This window comes from Hylobates moloch, unplaced genomic scaffold (assembly GCF_009828535.3).
Source record: "Hylobates moloch isolate HMO894 unplaced genomic scaffold, HMol_V3 SCAFFOLD_10, whole genome shotgun sequence".
NCBI classification, from domain to species: domain Eukaryota; kingdom Metazoa; phylum Chordata; class Mammalia; order Primates; family Hylobatidae; genus Hylobates; species Hylobates moloch.
The window spans coordinates 105,168,971-105,185,763 of NW_026652285.1; the positions used below are offsets into that span (position 1 = coordinate 105,168,971).

General features: G+C 45.5%; 2 protein-coding genes across 8 annotated transcripts in view; one reads left to right on the forward strand and one right to left on the reverse strand.

Moving 5' to 3' along the window:
• Positions 1-11,661, reverse strand: part of TSC1 (TSC complex subunit 1) — a 53,245-nt gene extending 41,584 nt beyond the window's left edge. For 2 of the 7 annotated variants that reach the window (XM_058445596.1, XM_032165503.2), the window contains exons 1-2: positions 11,455-11,661; positions 1,906-1,968 (exon numbers count right to left, since the gene is read on the reverse strand). The gene's annotated coding sequence lies outside the window, so the exon portion shown is untranslated. Of the gene's footprint in view, positions 1-1,905; positions 1,969-11,124; positions 11,401-11,425 lie in introns of those variants that run through there. The other 5 variants (XM_032165508.2, XM_032165502.2, XM_032165504.2 and 2 more) reach the window with 4 other exon arrangements.
• A 752-nt stretch (positions 11,662-12,413) lies between these two features.
• GFI1B (growth factor independent 1B transcriptional repressor) overlaps positions 12,414-16,793 on the forward strand; it is a 35,261-nt gene continuing 30,881 nt past the window's right edge. Inside the window, exon 1 of the mRNA XM_032162708.2 lies at positions 12,414-12,552. The gene's annotated coding sequence lies outside the window, so the exon portion shown is untranslated. The remainder of the gene's footprint in view (positions 12,553-16,793) is intronic.

Consider the following 16,793-nt stretch of genomic DNA (forward strand, 5'->3'; position numbering starts at 1 on the left):
GAGTGCAATGGCACAATCTTGGCCCACTGCAACCTCCATCTCCTGGGTTCAAGCGATTCTCCTGCCTCAGCCTCCCGAGTAGCTGAGATTATAGGCGCACACCACCATGCCTAATTTTTGTATTTTTCGTAGAGATGGGGTTTTACCATGTTGGCCAGGCTGGTCTCGAACTCCTGACCTCAGGTGATCCTCCCACCTTGGCCTCCCAAAGTGCTGGGATTACAGGTGTGAGCCACCACACCTGGCCAAAAATGTCTTAAAAATGAGGACAAAAGTATAAACAACAGTACCCCATGGAAAAAGAAAAATGCCATTAAAAGCTGGGTTTTTTTGTTTCAAAATAAGAATTGCTAAAGGCGGCCAACAATTTTTAGTAATTGAAGAGTAAGGATCTTTGAGGCTTGCCAAGCTATGAATCCCAGGTACAAGGTTCCTTCCAGAAAACCATCTACCAGAAACCTCCTGAATTCTGCTTTGTCCAAAAATGTTACCAATGACGCTGTGTGCCAGTTGAGATGATATTACACATGTGACACAGTGACCACAGGAGTAACCTAGCAGCCAGTAGTGCCCACAGAGTATTTTTCCTATATTAAAATTTCGAACTTCTAAAATCTAACTACTAAAATGCAATACAATTACTATCGTGAAAAATGTTTCATAAAATTTGAGATTTACTTTTGTATCCCAGAATTTACATTTTATGAGGGTGATATTTAGCTCGGGGACCTCAATGATCTGAACACTTAACCATTTGACTTTGGGTTCAAATTCATATACAGTGGACTTCTAAACAAGGAACAGTATGAAGTACACACAAAAACACTGAAAATGAAAAATCAAATTCAGAAAACTTTCCCTACTTGAGAACAATACTTAACTTTCGACAGTCTACAATTTGTATCAAGACCCTACTTATGAACCAATGTAGAGCTGTAAGACAAAAATCCCTACCTTATTTTACAATTCCTACGACAGAGGTGAGGCAGACAGTGACAGAATACACTAAACAGCAACCACTGAGCCTTGGCATGAGTCACAGAGCTGTCCATGTTCAAAGACAGCAGACCAAGCACCTCCCGTCTTCCCTACACCCGTCCTATACACAACTCTGTTGCGCTTGGCACTATTACTGCTAAACCAAAATTACAATTCAGTGATCAGTTCAGTCACTAAGAGAAAATTCCAGCCACGGAAATGCCAGCGCCTCAACATTTATGAAGGATATATTCTGAGACAGGATCCTCCAATTCCTAAAAACTACTATAGCATATAATTTATCCCCCAAAATTAATTTAAAGCAACAGACATAACCATGTTAAGATGCAAATACTCACTCACCAGCTCAAGGGTTCTCAGTCCAGGATGTACATTAGAATCACCTGGAGAGCTTATAGCAACTCCTGAGCAGGTTAACTAAGGGGTGGAATCCAGACATCACATTTGGTTTGTTTTTATAAACCCATGCAGATTTCTAAGGTGCAGCCAGGGTTAAGAACCTCTGCACTAGTTAAATGACTTGTGCCAGCACACAGGCTTTAATTTAATGAAGTGGTTACAACCAAACTTTGCTGCTAAACAGAGCTGAATTGAGTCCACCAAGTACCAGCTATACATCTTTAGGAAAATTACATGACATCTTCGAACCCAAATCCTCACCTGTAAAATGGGGAAACACCAAAAGTGTGGCTGTGAAGAAGTAATGCATATAATGCACTTCGCACAGTGTCAGGCACTGAATAAGCAACTAATAATCATCAGTAATGTGACTAATTACTTCATGCCATAGATGGTCCAGTTCCTGGCAGGTAGCTAAAACTGTAAATGTTAAATCCCTGAATGAACAACCATGGGTAAGATAATTCCCTCCCATCTTCCTCTAACCACTGGCCTGTTATAGCTTACCTGTTCTAGGGACAACTGGTACTTCAGTTTCCAGTGCTGTCAACCTGGTGTCTTTCATGGTCACTGAAGGAAGAAAACATATGTACAATGAAGCAAAATCCCAGATGTAATCCGAAGTGAGTTAGGGGTTCATCTGGCACAAGCTTCTTCCTCCTCTGTGCCTGACAGGTGGCCACCACGTTTCCACTGGAATGAACACTCATAATCATTGGAAGCACGTGCCTCTCCCTGTCTACATTTCTGAACAGCTGGTTGCTGGAAAATTCTTTATATTGTGCTGAACTTGTAATCTCTGTCTTTTGTTAATGTCTGTGAGGGGTATAAATGAATGGGCAGGATAGGCCCTAGAATTAGAGAGTTCCGGGTTAAAATCCAAGCTCTGCAACTTATTAGCTGTGTAACATTTAGCTATTTATCTTAAGTCTCCAATGTCTAACTGTAAGTTACCTTGTCTGTAAAGTTAGAATAATGATGGCATCAAGCTCACAAGGCTTGTGGGGATTACATGAGATGATGCATCCTATTGCCCTCAGCACAGTACAGGGCACACCGGTTACTGGAGGAGCCACGTGAGGCAGGTCCAGGACAGTGAGAGGCACAACGCACTGAGTGGGCCTGCAGGGCCTCACCGCCTGCCACAGTCCCCACAGTCCTCACCCTCCCCAACCCTCCCCACCACCTTGACTCGCTGGCCTTTCAGTTCCTTGGCCAAGCCACATGCTCCTCATTCCTGAGCCTAAGAGACTCTACCTTTGGCTCCTCCTAAACTCACTCTTCATCCTTAAAATCTCAGCTTAAATGCTCACTTCCTCAGAGAAGCCCTCCTAGGCCTCTACTTCCCTCCCACTTCCACCTTCCAGACTAGGTCAGGTCCCCTGTTATACTTTTGCAGCCTATATTTCTTGTGTCACTTACCACAACCCAATTAAATAAGCTTGATTAACTACTGAACATGTCTCCTTCACTAGAAGTTATATCCAGGGAGAGACTGCAGCTTACTCAGTACTGTATTTCAAGCAGCTACCATGGTGTCTGGTACTTCTTGATTGAATGACTAGAAGTTAAAATCTTTCTTTTCTTTTTCTTTCTTTTCTTTCTCTCTCTCTTTCTCTCTTTCTTTTTTAGAGACAAGAGTCTCACTCTTAGGCTAGAGTACAGTGAGCCATCATAGCTCACTGCAACCTCAAACTCCTAGGCTCAAGTGATCCTCCCACCTTAGCCTCCCAAGTAGCCAGAAATACAGACGCACACCACCAGGCCCGACTAATTGTTTTGTTTTTTTTTTAGTTTTAAAGATGGGATCTCACTATGTTGCCCAGGCTGTTCCCAAACTCCTAGTCTCACGCAATCCTCCCATCAAGGCCTCCCAAGGTGCTAGTATTACAGACGTGAGCCACTGCACCTGGCCAGTATTTCTTAAATAAGTGTGCAAAGCCTAATTCTGCCTTCAGGCAGCATGACTTAAGTTTACTACAAAACAGACATAAAATATTTGTGAACAGCTATCGTTTTTCTATTTTCTTCCCCCTTTTACCCTACTTTCTGTCCAAATTAACTTGTATTAAATATCCATGTTAAATGAGTATATATAAACACATTTTCGTTTGCTTTTAAAATATGGGTCCTTCAAACTATATTTAGGTCCAATCTGATCACTAGATTGTAAACTCCATGAGGACAGGGACCATCTGGGACACCTAGGGCCTATCCTGGCACCTGGCACACAAGAGGCAAACACACCCTGCTCAGATCAGGTAAGATTTAATCAGCTTCTTTGGCAGCCATTCCAGAGTTGAATAGAGTATGAAAGCCGAGCCTCATATACTATGGACACCTAATTACCCTAAACATGGAAAAAAACCTGAACCAAGTTCTTAAATGTACAACCACGGCCAAAGTCAAACTAGTGGACTGAGGAACTCTCTAACAATTAAAATCGCTTGTTCCAGATGACAGGGTAATTATATTTCCACGTGGAACACATTCCAGACATTAAACTCCACTGGTCTCTTCAGTGGCACCTGCAAGCCTGTGATACAGTGCTGCAGGCAGGCTGGCCCTCCAGAAAAGAGGGATCATACCATTCTGACAGGGAGTGCTTGCCTGGCCACACTCACTACAAGTCACAGGGCTTGAATTAAAGTGCAGGAGCCCAGGCCGGGTGTGGTGGCTCACGCCTGTAATCCCAGCACTTTGGGAGGCCAAGGTGGGCAGATCACCTGGGGTCAGGAGTTTGAGACCGACCTAACCAACATGGAGAAACCCCATCTCTACTGAAAATACAAAACTAGCCGGGCGTGGTGGCACATGCCTGTAATCCCAGCTACTTGGGAGGCTAAGGCAGTTGAATCGCTTGAACTCAGGAGGTGGAGGTTGCAATGAGTCAAGATCGTGCCACTGCACTCCAGCCTGGGCAACAAGAGCAAAACTCCGTCTCAAAATAAATAGATAAATAAATAAAGTGCAAGAGCCTCTAATCTTAAAATCAGAATCTTAAAATAAGCAGTTAGTCCAGTGAGTCATATAGACTTCCTCTTGCGACTAATCCCGGTTGGACATTTTACCTGAAAAGAAATATCTAAGGCAAGGGTAAAATTAAGATCTACACCAGATGAGATCCTGTAGACTGCCCAGCCACAACCCGTCCTACATAAAGGCCCTACTCTAGGAAAGCAGAGTGGTTTTGTTGTTGGTGGTTGGTTTTTTTGTTTTGTTTTTTGAGATAGAGCCCCGCTCTGTCACTCAGGCTGGAGTTCAGTGGCCTAATCATGATTCATGGTTCACTGCGACCTTCGCCTCCCAGGCTCAAGCAATCATCCCACCTCAACCTCCCAAGTAGCTGGGAATACAAGCACGCACCACCATGCCCAGCTAATTTTTGTATTTTTTTGTAGAGACGGGGTCTCCCTAAGTCGCCCAGGCTGGTCTAGAACTCCTGGACTCAAGTGATCCATCCACCTTGGCCTCCCATAGTGCTGGGGTTACAGGCGTGAGCCTCCACCCCCTGCCAAGCAGAGTGTTTTTGTCCAATTCTCAATGTTAAGACTTTTAACTTCTTTATTACTGCACTAAAAATGATAATGGTACTAAATTGGTAGCAATTTTATGTTGGTATGTCAAAGGCTACTTACTATTCTACTCTTATTTATATTTTTAAGTGTTTATTGACTTATTCATTTGTATTTCAATCCTGCCCTACGGGGGTACTACAAGGCATAATCACTCTGGTCAGTAAAGTGAGATGTGATTTGTGAACCTCCTGAGGGGAAGGGAGGAGTGCAGATGGAAACACCTGGCAGAGCAGAACACCAGTGTCAATCCACGTCCTTATCTTCGAAAGCCAAATTTAAAAAGAAACCTGCCTCCAGATCTAGACTTTTCTCCCTTTCATATTTGACCCAAAAGTTGTGTTCTCACTTATGTTCATCATTATAACTTCACTTCTATAAGCAATCTTTTTGAATAAAACGTAGGTTTGAGGAAGAAGATAAGGGCTCTGTGTTTAAGTATTTTGAGATGAAACAGAAGGCACATAGGTCAATCTGTTTTCACTGTTCATCTTAACTAATATCATTCTTTAGGTGTTTACAGACAGATGGCTTATATGCCTAGGATCACACATGAACTCCAGCCTAACAGCCATGGACAGCTGTCATTAGCAGGACCCGTATGCCATTTTTTTCACATATCTCTGCCCTAGCCAAGATGCATCATGAGCTGTGAGAGAGCCAAGAGTACATACATACCTTTTGAAAATACTAGTGGCAGATACCTAAGATGTCTTTCGAAAGGATTTATCTGAAATTACAGGTGAATATTCGAATTTTTCAAAAACAAGTGCTGTGATATGTGGCCTAGACACTACCCTCTACAACTCCTCAGGACTGTATGTAACATAAAATAGGTGACGGCATATCAATTTGCCTAAGAGAATTTTGCACACATTTGTCTATGATGTAAAAATGTACTGCATGTGTAAATGAAAGCAGATGTCTCTTCACTATAACTTGTCTTCTAGATTCAATTTTTTATCCATAAAAGTTCAAGGACAATTCAGACACAGGTCCAGGCATGGATAGACTATTTTATTATCGGGTACAGTTAGATAGAGCAGAGATGTTACACTGTTAGGTTAGTGTTCTGCTCTGGCTCAGGAACTCTCAGGTGACTTCTTAGGGTAATATTCTATCAAGTGAACCAAGGCGCCTTCAGCACAAATGCATCTAAAAAGGGTACAATACTTGCTCCCATTCTCTCTTCCTATCAGTGCCTAGAAGGAAGGAAAAAAAGGGTAGGAAATAACTACTTACTATGTGAGAGTAAAACAGCTGATGGGAAAACCTGCCAACATGTGTAGTCATGTGTGACTGAAAAGGTATTAGTAGTTGGAGTCCCTCTCAAGGACAAACTGGGGCAGGAGAGCTCCAACTTGCCAGATTCTCCATTCAGAATTTCTGCCATTAGGGGCCTTGATGGATGGTTTGCTAAAGCTTATCGCCTATCCCAAAGGTGAAGAACCTTCCAGTAACTTGAGTGTAAGGCCGGAGCTTGATTTTGGTAAGGCGTATCTCTTCAATAAATAATGCTTATGTTTTGACTTTCTATTAACATGAACAACATTATTTACTAAGATAATACAGGCCAAACAGATACCATGTATATTTCAAAAAGACACTACGCAGAGCTTCTCCTAAAAGAAATACAAGCAAACTGTGAGATATCTTTAGGTTTCAGGTTTATAGGACCAAAATAGACGTGTTCTAGGGAAGAAGGGTATAGTTTGATAGTCTAGAGCAGTGGTTCTCAAAATGTGGTCCTGGCACCACGAGCAGGAGCCTGGGTATTTGTTAGAAATGTAAATTCTCAGGCCTTTCCCCAGATCTCTGAATTAGATACTTTGGGGGTGGGGTCTTCTAGGTAATTCTGATGTCCACTAAAGGTTCAAAACCACTGGTCTAGGAAAAAGAAGGATGAAGGTAAAAAACATTCATTCATTAATATACCTCCTTTGAGGTTCAAAAGTAAAAAAATATATATAGTGCATAAACCTTGGGAAAAAGGCCCAGTGGAATTCTGCCAGGTGCTAAACGTACCAGCACAGACCTGACAAGCACTTAGCAGGTTACATACCTGGGTACACTACGGAAGTTTAACAAAGTAATTTATAACCCAGACAGTACATAAGGCCACCTTCTGACTTGGGCCTTTCCTGTCTACTAGTTAAAAAAAAAAAAAAATGTTTTTAATAAAGCCTAAGTCCATTTGTAGAGCAGTAATCTATCTAAAATGATCAGCTGGGTTTCAAGCTGGGTCCATAAAGTACCTGAAGCCATATCCAAAATCCCATGTCTGTATGAATTTTTTTGGTGATGATGGGACATAAAGGGTAGAAGAGAAATTTGGTCCATAGCTTCCCACAGATTTTCAGAGGGCATCTGAGTCCACACACCTTCCCACCACCACCAAAGTTAAGAACCACTGACCTGACCTGTGAGTTAATTTATGAGGTCGGCAGATGAAGCAGTTTATCACAGTGGAAGACTAAATGTTTGAGCTGTGGAGTCAACCAAAAAGGTTCATATCCCAGCTCAGCCACCGAATAAGTGACTTTAGGCAACTTACTCCAAGCCTGTTTCCTCTTCCTATCCTGCCTCTTAAGGCTGTTAAGAAGTTAATGGAGTATCAGACATGTAAAATACTTACCACAGTGTTTGGCACATGAGTACTCAAAAAATATAAACTTTATTATAACAATATTACTGCTTCACAAAAATGGATTGCTGGGTATATAATGCTTAGCAGTCTATCCATTTAACAACTGGTATTTGAAACATTGATAAAACCATTCTATAACTTAAAATGGATACAGTTCAAGTTTGTTACTCTGTGAACTACTCAAAGTAGCAGAGTCTTAATGATTGCAGACATTAAGGTCACTGCCTCTGTTCTTCCTACAGCTCCCCTCTGTGTCTTCCATCACATCACCAACAGAAGGGCAAAACTGTCCTTTGTTAATCCAACACTTCTGGGCCTCTACTGCCATCATATTTACTTAAGAGAGTGACCTGTGAGTTGTAGGGCAGTAACTACAATGCTTTATTTTGGACTAAAGCACGGTTTTTAAGACATTTTACTTATTAGACGTAAATCTGAATTCATTCAACCGTAAAAAGTACTGTTATCTTTTGCTGACTCCCTGTTCATAATAAAAGTTAGCACTGAACGAGAGAAAGGACAAGAAGAAACTGACAAGGTCCTGAGACTGTGTATTTTATACACAGTATATAAAATTTGAATTTTTATTCTCTCCCATGAAAACAGACATAAAGTTACTAATTTCTAGCAACTACAGGCTGAAAAAGTAAACCAGAGAAAGAATAATCTCAAACTGCTGACAGTTTACCTCTTTCAGATGAATTTAAATGGAGAATGAGTATTTCACGCTACCCAAATTATATTAGTTACCAATTCATGATCTGAGGTTAAAAAAAAAACAAACTCGGTGTTTGAGTGTATACTACATATACACATTTCAAGCAAACAGCCACAGGTTTTAATGCTATTAAGTACACTTTTCTTTCATGCCTTCAGCTACTTAAATGACAAAACCAATGCAAAGACTAACCTTTCAGAGATTTATAATATGGGAAACTTATAGGGAATTACCTTTTTAAAAAGTATTATGATGGAAAGGATAAATGATAAACAGATCTCCACCCAACAGGGTAGGCTCAAAGTCAACAATTTGCTTGGTTTTTATAAAACCATTAACATGCTGACTCAATCGATTTAGTCAGAATGTTTAAATGACACCCCAAAGGACTTTAAATCACAGAAATGTAGGCCTAGAAATACTCATTAATTTACATTCCAACTTTTACTTCACAGATGAAGACACTGAGGCTCAGAGAACTTAAGTGACCCACTGAAGGTCAAAAGCTATCTGACTCTTTAGAAAAGCCTGAAATGGTTGAGATATTGCTGTATTTGGCTGATCGGCATTCAAGAATATCCAATTAATTCCAGGAAAAGCTAATTTTAGTTCGCTATGGCCCTGGAACCCAGAAATAAACATACCTGTAGCCTAACAAACTTCAAATGAAGACAGAGCTATAAAAACAAGTCAGCTCTAATTCAGAGCCCAAAATTCACCCACCACTACGCAAATAAAAGGCTACAAGCTATTTTAAGAAATACCTCTGCGATAAATAATAAATGAAAATAGCCAGATTGATACTTGAAGCCAGTGGTCCTCAACCTCTGGTGCACATCAGAATCAGTCTTCTTCCAAAATATACATACAAGGTGTCTGAATATGTAGGTCTACCTAGTATAGTGCCAAATATCTGTACATCGAGGTTCTCATGAGCATTAGGGTTTCAGATCTCCTGTTTCCAGCAAGTTCATTATTCTGCAAACATTACATATAGAGGTATATATTAGATTTGCCCTAGTAAGACTGTTAAGTTGCATCTCACGAATGAAACCAGGCATGCACAGAATGCATCATATTACACCACAACAGTAGCAGTATCAGTTTTTACTCTTAACCCAGTGAGGAAGAGGACAACTGAGTCACAGGACCTGAAGCACTCTAATTTTATGGAAACAAGAAGGCTGGTAGCCACCTGCTTTCTAACCAGGAATTTAGGAACATACCAAGTGTTTATGACACCAGGAAATGCATGCAGCAGAGAAAGTTTACATCATCTGCCCTTCTAGGCACGTGATGTAAGAGCGTTTTGGATAAGATATTAACTTTAGTAAGAGGATATTTTCCGCTTACATCTTCTGTAAGTACCCCTTAAGTTTACACCAGGTGGTTAGAGGAAGATTCTGCAGCTCCCTAGGGCAATAGCAAAGAATGTTTCAGTGTTTCTGAGGAGCCTCATTTGCCTGATCCATGACTGTTAAAGGTGCATTTCCCTACACAACCCTAAATCAGTTTTCACATTTGCATATTCCAGGTTTACTCAGGAATGCTCAATTTAAGAATCACAGGTGGTTGCTCGGTAAATCAAAGGCTCCCCAAAGATTAGGTTTTATAATGCTTCCTGAAATTTACAGCTCCACTTTGCCACCCTGTTTGAATTCAGATGACTCCAAGTTGATCCCAAAATTATAAATCAAAGTATCTCAGAAGAGTATTACTCCATTTTAGCACTTTTATAGCTTACTCTATGCAACGTGAAGTGCTATTTGTATGCTTTCTATTAAAAAAAGCCAGTAAGGATTTTAGCAGGACTTCTTTCTGCAGTAAACTCGTCAGTTTTATTAAACTATCAAATACTTTGTAGCCTAATTTAGACTAACAAGTTTACATGCACAACACTGCCATCCCAAACAAAAGCTAAGGTGGATAAGCCAAGTGCATCCCCCCACTTCAACATTAAATAGACACACGTGCATAAACCTTGGCTAAATGATAAATTTTAATCACTTACAGGCCAGCTTTGATCAAATAACAGATAAATTTAAGAGTCATATCTTTGGAGTCAGTCAGATCCCAGCAGTTCCAGTCCTGGCTCAGATACAATTGGGGTGTGATCTTAGGCAAAGTACCCTGCTCTCTTCGGGCCTCAGTTTCTTCACTTGAGAAGACTGGAGGTGTTAACAGTGGCTGCCTCTTCTCTTTGTCGTGAGGACCAAAGGAGATAATGACTGCCAAGCACTTCCACAGTGCCTGGCACACAGAGAGCACTCCATTAACGTTAGCTGTTGTTCTTAGGAGGACCGCGTCCCCTCCCAAGTCCCCACCACACATCCAAAACACACAAAGCAAAACTCTTTAACAGGAAACACAAAGAAAGAGCTTTAATTCTACAAGGTCCCTCCAACTGCAGGCTCTTCATCCTCTAGTTCCTCAAATGAATGAATGAACGCCTAGGAGGGGCTCTGCAAATAGCTGTCTCTTAGGAATCACCTTTGCCGACTTTAAGGTAACTGTCTTTCACCATCAATTAAACACCCACAAGTACACCCAGAGCGAGTCATGCAAATTTCAGCGAAGACACAGAGTCCAGGCGAGTCCTTGATCCCCACAGGCAACCTCCATTCATTCTCCACGCCCCTCTACCCCGACCCCTCTCTTTAAGTTCTGGGACCAGCCCCACCCTAGCGACCCTTCCCCTCCCGCCAAGCGTCTCTACCCTGCCCTCCGCACCTAGCGTGAACCTGTCACCCCACCAAGTGAGGGGCTGACGAAGGGGCCCACCTCACCTCTGTCCGAGGGACCGAGGCCCGGGGTGCAGCCGTTCCCTCGGGGGCCAAGAAGGGGCGAAGTGCTCGGTCCGGCTCGCCTCTCCTCCCCAGGGACCCGCCAGTCCCGGCCGGGCCAGCCGGAGATAGCGTGTAATAAGAGGGAGGGGAGAGCTCTCCGAACCCCCCTTCCCCGGGATCCCTACCAAGCAAGTGAGCCTCTTGCTCCAGCCCCTCCGAGCCTCCCCGACTGGAGTCATGGTGCCGGGGCTGCCCCAGGAAGCCCCCATAAAGTAGGAGGGGGAGACACCCCCATACTCACCCACCGTCTCCTCCCCCTCAGCTGTTTACCTCACAGTCCCTCCAGCCTACAGGGCGCCGCCATCTTGGACGTACAGCACCTCCCCCGTCGTGAAAGGGCCAAGGCCGACGGCGGCCTCCGCCACGAAAAAGAGTCCCCCTCCGGACCGCCCCTCCTTCTCGAAAGGAAGGACAGACGGCCGCGCTCGGCAGCCCCGCCAGAAGGAAGAGGCTCGTCCACTCATAACTGACGATGTGGGTTGGACGAGGAAAAAAAGCAAGGAGGGTTTTTATGGGGGGGGCGGGGCCGGGCGGAAGGATCCGAAAGGAGGCTGCTAAGAGATCTTGTGACTCCGCGAAGGAGGCAAAAAGAAGGGCCGGCGCGGCGGGAGGAGCCACGCGAGAGCCCGAGGGGCGGGGCGGGCGGTCACGTGACTGGCGGGCGGGGGGACACGGCGGAGAGGCGTAAACAAGCTGGCGGCGGCTGGGTGTGGTTGGAGCGCCCTCCCCCTTGCCCCCCGAGTCGTTTCTGCCCTTCGCTTGCCTGGCGCCCCCCGAGGGTCTCTCTGTGGGCGGCCACAGAGCAGCGATCCTGTTTCCCAAGGATCTGCTGAGGCCCGCGTGGGTGAAGGGCCTGCTTCGGAGCCTTGGAGTTGCAGCTCACCTGGGAAGGGGCGGAAAGCTGGGGGCCAGGGCAGGCCTCCTTCCTGGGCTAAACATTTTCAGAAGCCTGCCTCCGGGATTGCGGGGGACCCCCCTGGCTTCTACCTTCAAGTAGCTCACACTTCACACCTAGTCATGACATCTAGGGAAAACCAGCCCTAATAGGAGACAGCTTGAAAATCAGAACGCCTTATTGCGTTTCCTGCTGAAACAAGGTTTTAAGTCCTCCAAGCCTCAGTTTCTTCCTCTGTGAAATGGGCATAATGACATCTGTGACGTGAAGAATCAAGGAGATGAAGTATGGACAGCGTTTAGCCCAGAGTCCTGCACCTAGTAAATGCTCACTCACTAGGTAGGTGGCCTTTAGTGCGAGGCTGAGTATGATGGGCTCCATCCAGCACGAACACAAAGCCCTGTGAGAGGAGGCAGACTGAGATGAAGTCGAATTGTGGGATATGAAAGGCATTTTGAAGGAGTAGGCATCAGGCTGGGTTTTAAAGGAAATGTAGGTTTTGTGAAATACTAGGTTGGTGCAAGTCATCACGGTTTTTGCCATTAAAACCGCGATGACTTTTGCATCAACCTAATAGAACCAGGCGAAGCGGCTGAGGAGAGAAGGCCATTCCAGGCAGAGGGGACCAAAGGAGCGAGAACCTAGGGGCAAAAAAGTGCTGGGTGAGTTACGAGAATAACAGGTTTCGTCATGGGAACCAGTTGGGTCACAGTGCAAGGCAGCCATGGTTAAGGGGGGCCAGATGTGTGAGTAGCAAGCACCGTGGTTGCTGTCAGAATTCTGAACAGGTCCTGAATGGTACCGGGTAGAGCCGCTGCTAGTCAGTATAGAGCCTTGGTGAGAATTAGAAAAATGGCACCCCTGGGCTGTATTTTGGCCCCTATCCACCAGCCCCAAACCCTCCTGGGCCCTTGATCGGTGAACAACCTTTATAACCATAGGTCTAGAGCCACGAAGGCTTAGGAGAGAAGTGAAAATTGAACTGATGATTCCTCTGTTCTAACACAGTCGCTGGGGGGAAGCTAAGAGTTCCAGATTCAAACAGACCAGAGTTTGAATATAGGTTTCAGCCATCATATTCTAACTGGATGAGCCTTAGTCTCCTCACCTGCAACACAGGGCTAATAATAATGCTAGTTCATGGGGATTTGGGGTGAATTCAGTGAGTCATTAAGCTCTAAGTGGCACAGAGCCTACTCCAGTTAATGTTACTTTTGATAACTGTTAAGTGCCAGCTGTCAGCATCCATCACTTCCACAAACGAGTCCACCAAACACTAAATTCCTCTGTGTCACCACCCAAGCATAGTCTGCATGGGGTCCAGAGATGGAAAGGTCGAGGGAAACAGGGAAGGGTCTGGGTTCTCTCAGTTCCACCAATCTGCAAACTGCTTCACAGGAACAGACTCTTCCCTTTGCATTCACGCCAGGGCAGGGATTCAAATGTCTTCAGAGATTTCCGAGACCACCAGTGATGGGAGACCTAAGGAGGAGGGCAGGGGGAGCAGCACTGCTCTGGAGCTCTGACCCAGGCAGCCCCCCACACCCTGACCTTCCTTGGCTCCATGACTTCATCCTGCAGGAATGCATTCTGCCATGGAGGACAGCAGCCATACGCAGAGCTCATCAACTGCTCGCTCTCCAGGGGGCCATAACCACATTGTCACTGTTTCTACACTGTCTGGAAGAAGAATGGTCGTTGTTACCTCAATATGGACCACCAGGGGCTTGCGAGAAGAGGCTGAAGATGACAGGCAGAGACAGCTCTACCACCATCTCCCGCCACTTACCAGGCTGGGCCACCTAGATGTTTTCTGCTTCTCTGGGGTTGATTTTTGTCATTTGCTTAACAGACACTATTCAGACCACTACCTTCCATACCCCACCCTGGAGCCTCCCTGTGACGGGGCTTCCTGACCGGCCTGTCTGAGCATGAAAGGGCTGAGCCCTGCATAGGCGGGCATGCTGACGGGATGCACGTGGTGGAGGACATCTGCTGCATTTGGCTGTGTGACATCTCCCCCTCGCCTTCTGAACAGGTGAACCGCCCTTCCTCGATTCTTCCAGTGCTGATGGTCCTCACAATCACAGTACCAGTCCCAGGCCACAGCAGGTGGACCAGGCCTGGCCAATCTGAGATGCCCATCGTGGAGCTTGTTAAAAGAAAACTGAAGACAAGTTCAATTAGATTAAATTTAATCGAGCAAAAAAAAAAAAGAAAGAAAGAAAGAAAAAGAGAATTCATGAATCAGGCAGCCTCCAGAATCACAGCAGATTCAGAGAGACTCCAGGGGTCAGAACAAATTTATAGACAAAGCAATGTGGCCTGGCACAGTAGCTCACTTCTGTAATCCCAGCACTTTGGGAGGCCAAGGCAGGTAGATGGCTTGAGGTCAGGAGTTCGAGACCAGCCTGGCCAACATGGTGAAACCCTGTCTGTACTAAAAATACAAAAATTAGCCAGGCGTGGTGGCGGGCACCTGTAATCCAAGCTACTCCAGGAGGCTGAGGCAGGAGAATCACTTGAACCTGGGAGGCGGAGGTTGTAGTGAGCTGAGATTGTGCCACTGCACTCCAGCCTGGGTAACAAAGTGAGACTTGGTCTCCAAAAAAAAAAACAAAACAAAACAAAAAACAAAACTAAAGTGACGTACAGGAATCAGAAGTGAGGTACAGAAACGGTGAGATTGGTTGCAGCTCGGCGTTTGCCGTATTTGAACATAGTTTGAACACTCAGCAGTCTATGAATGGTTGAAGTATGGCCGCTGGGATTGGCCAACACTCAGCTATTGTTACAAGTGCATACTACTAAGTTAGGTTTTCAATTTTGCGTGCCTATTAAGCTAGGTTACGGTTCGTCCACAAGGACTCAAATATATAAGTACGGAGTCCTTCTCAGGCCATATTTCATTTGCTTTAACAAGCTGAAATAGTTGGTCTACAGTGGACCTGTGACTTGAGCTGGACTAGAGTGCTCCTCTGGGTCTTTATTGATGGGTGTTTTAAAAAAAAGCAATTTTTCTCTTTCCTTTGGGGTCACTAAACTGTGATGAGGAAGCTGTGGCCTCTCCCTTCCCCTGTCCTACAGCAAGGTGTGTGACAAGGCGAGTTAAAGAGTGAAAGAGACAGAGATGGAAAGAGAAATTCATGCTGCCAGCTCCTGGCATTTCCAGAGTCCTGAAACCAGCTTTGCTCTGGCCTTCCAAGTTCCATGAAGCAATAACTATTTTGGCCAATGCTAGTTTCATTGGATTTCTGTCCCTCATCAACAAAAGGCCTTCTGGATGTAGTGGGATTCAGAGGCCTTTGGAAGGACACCACCAGCCAAAAATATTTCCCACTCTGTGCCCGAAGTTCATCAACTTGAATTGCTTTTTGGCTTTAGCTTTCAGCTGTCTGTGCGGCAGCCTCCTGGCCAGGTGCCCTGCCGTTGGTGGGCAACCCCCGCAGGATGGGGTCTGAGCTTCTGCTGGCAGCCCCCCAAGGCCCTCTGTGGCCCTGGCCTCTCTAGCGCATCAGTTTCCCCTTGCTTTCTAGCACCGTGTCCTCCAGTACCAAGGAACGCCCAGAGGCTTCACACCGCCCTGTCTTGGCTCAGGCAGTCTCCTCTCCCTCCGCACCAGATGGCCTCTGCAGCCTTTGCTGGTCATTCTCCATTTGCCCTTCTCTGTCTGGGCTCCCCTCTAAGCCACACCTGCTAAGCATGTCCTCTCCCTCCTCTTGGATTTGACCAAAGTGCGGCAGGGTCAGGTGAGCGATGAAGAGCCTTCCCACCTGGCCTGGCCTGGCCTGTCCTGGCTGTGATGCACAGTTCCTGCTGCGTGGCCTGTCTCACCCATGGTGTTAGTAATGGTTCCCCCCACTCACTCTTCACACCTAGAGGTGATCACGGATCCCCACAGCTCACTAGTCCTTAGGTGCTTCAGCACCTCTTTTTTCTCTGAAGCTGCTCACACCTGTCTTTTTAATTATCCCTTGGAGGGTGTTACTGTTTCCCGCCAGGATCCCAACTGCTACAGCCCCTTCTTAGAGCATCTGCCTTCAGCCCGGGCTACTCACTGTGAATCAAGCCAAACCCACAGATACACACACACACACACACACACACACACACACACACACACACACACAACACACACACACACACACACACACACACACACACACACACACACACACATCCCCAACCCCCTGATTGAACCTGGATCAGGGCTGAAAACCTTCCTCACACTGAACCAGCCAGATTCTCCTTCTTGAGAATTTGAACTGAGAGACCCCAAGACTGAGATACACGGTGTTGGTGGAGGATTGCAACTTTACACACCTGCAGGGGGACCATTCAAACTGCTGTGCTCCAGGAGACGCAGATCACTTAGAAAACACCTCAAACAGGTGCCCTCGAGGGTTATGCAATAAGACAGGACTGTGCTGGTCCCTGGCACGGGTCATATGGAGTTGGACCCAGCCATGGCCATCAGCACCACTCTGGACAACAGAGGTTAAGCAGGAAGAGCTACTAGGAGCCTTGCTGAGGAAGCCGGCACACCCAAACCAGCAAGGAGCAGCTGTGGCAAAGGAGAGGAAGGAGAGCTGCAGAACTAGCCCATTGCCCAGGAGGCCAGCTTAGGTCTGGAAGATGCCCCTGTATCTTTTCAATAAATTCCACTTCTTCATGCCTGTAATCCCCACACTTTGGGAGGCTGAGGCAGGAGGAT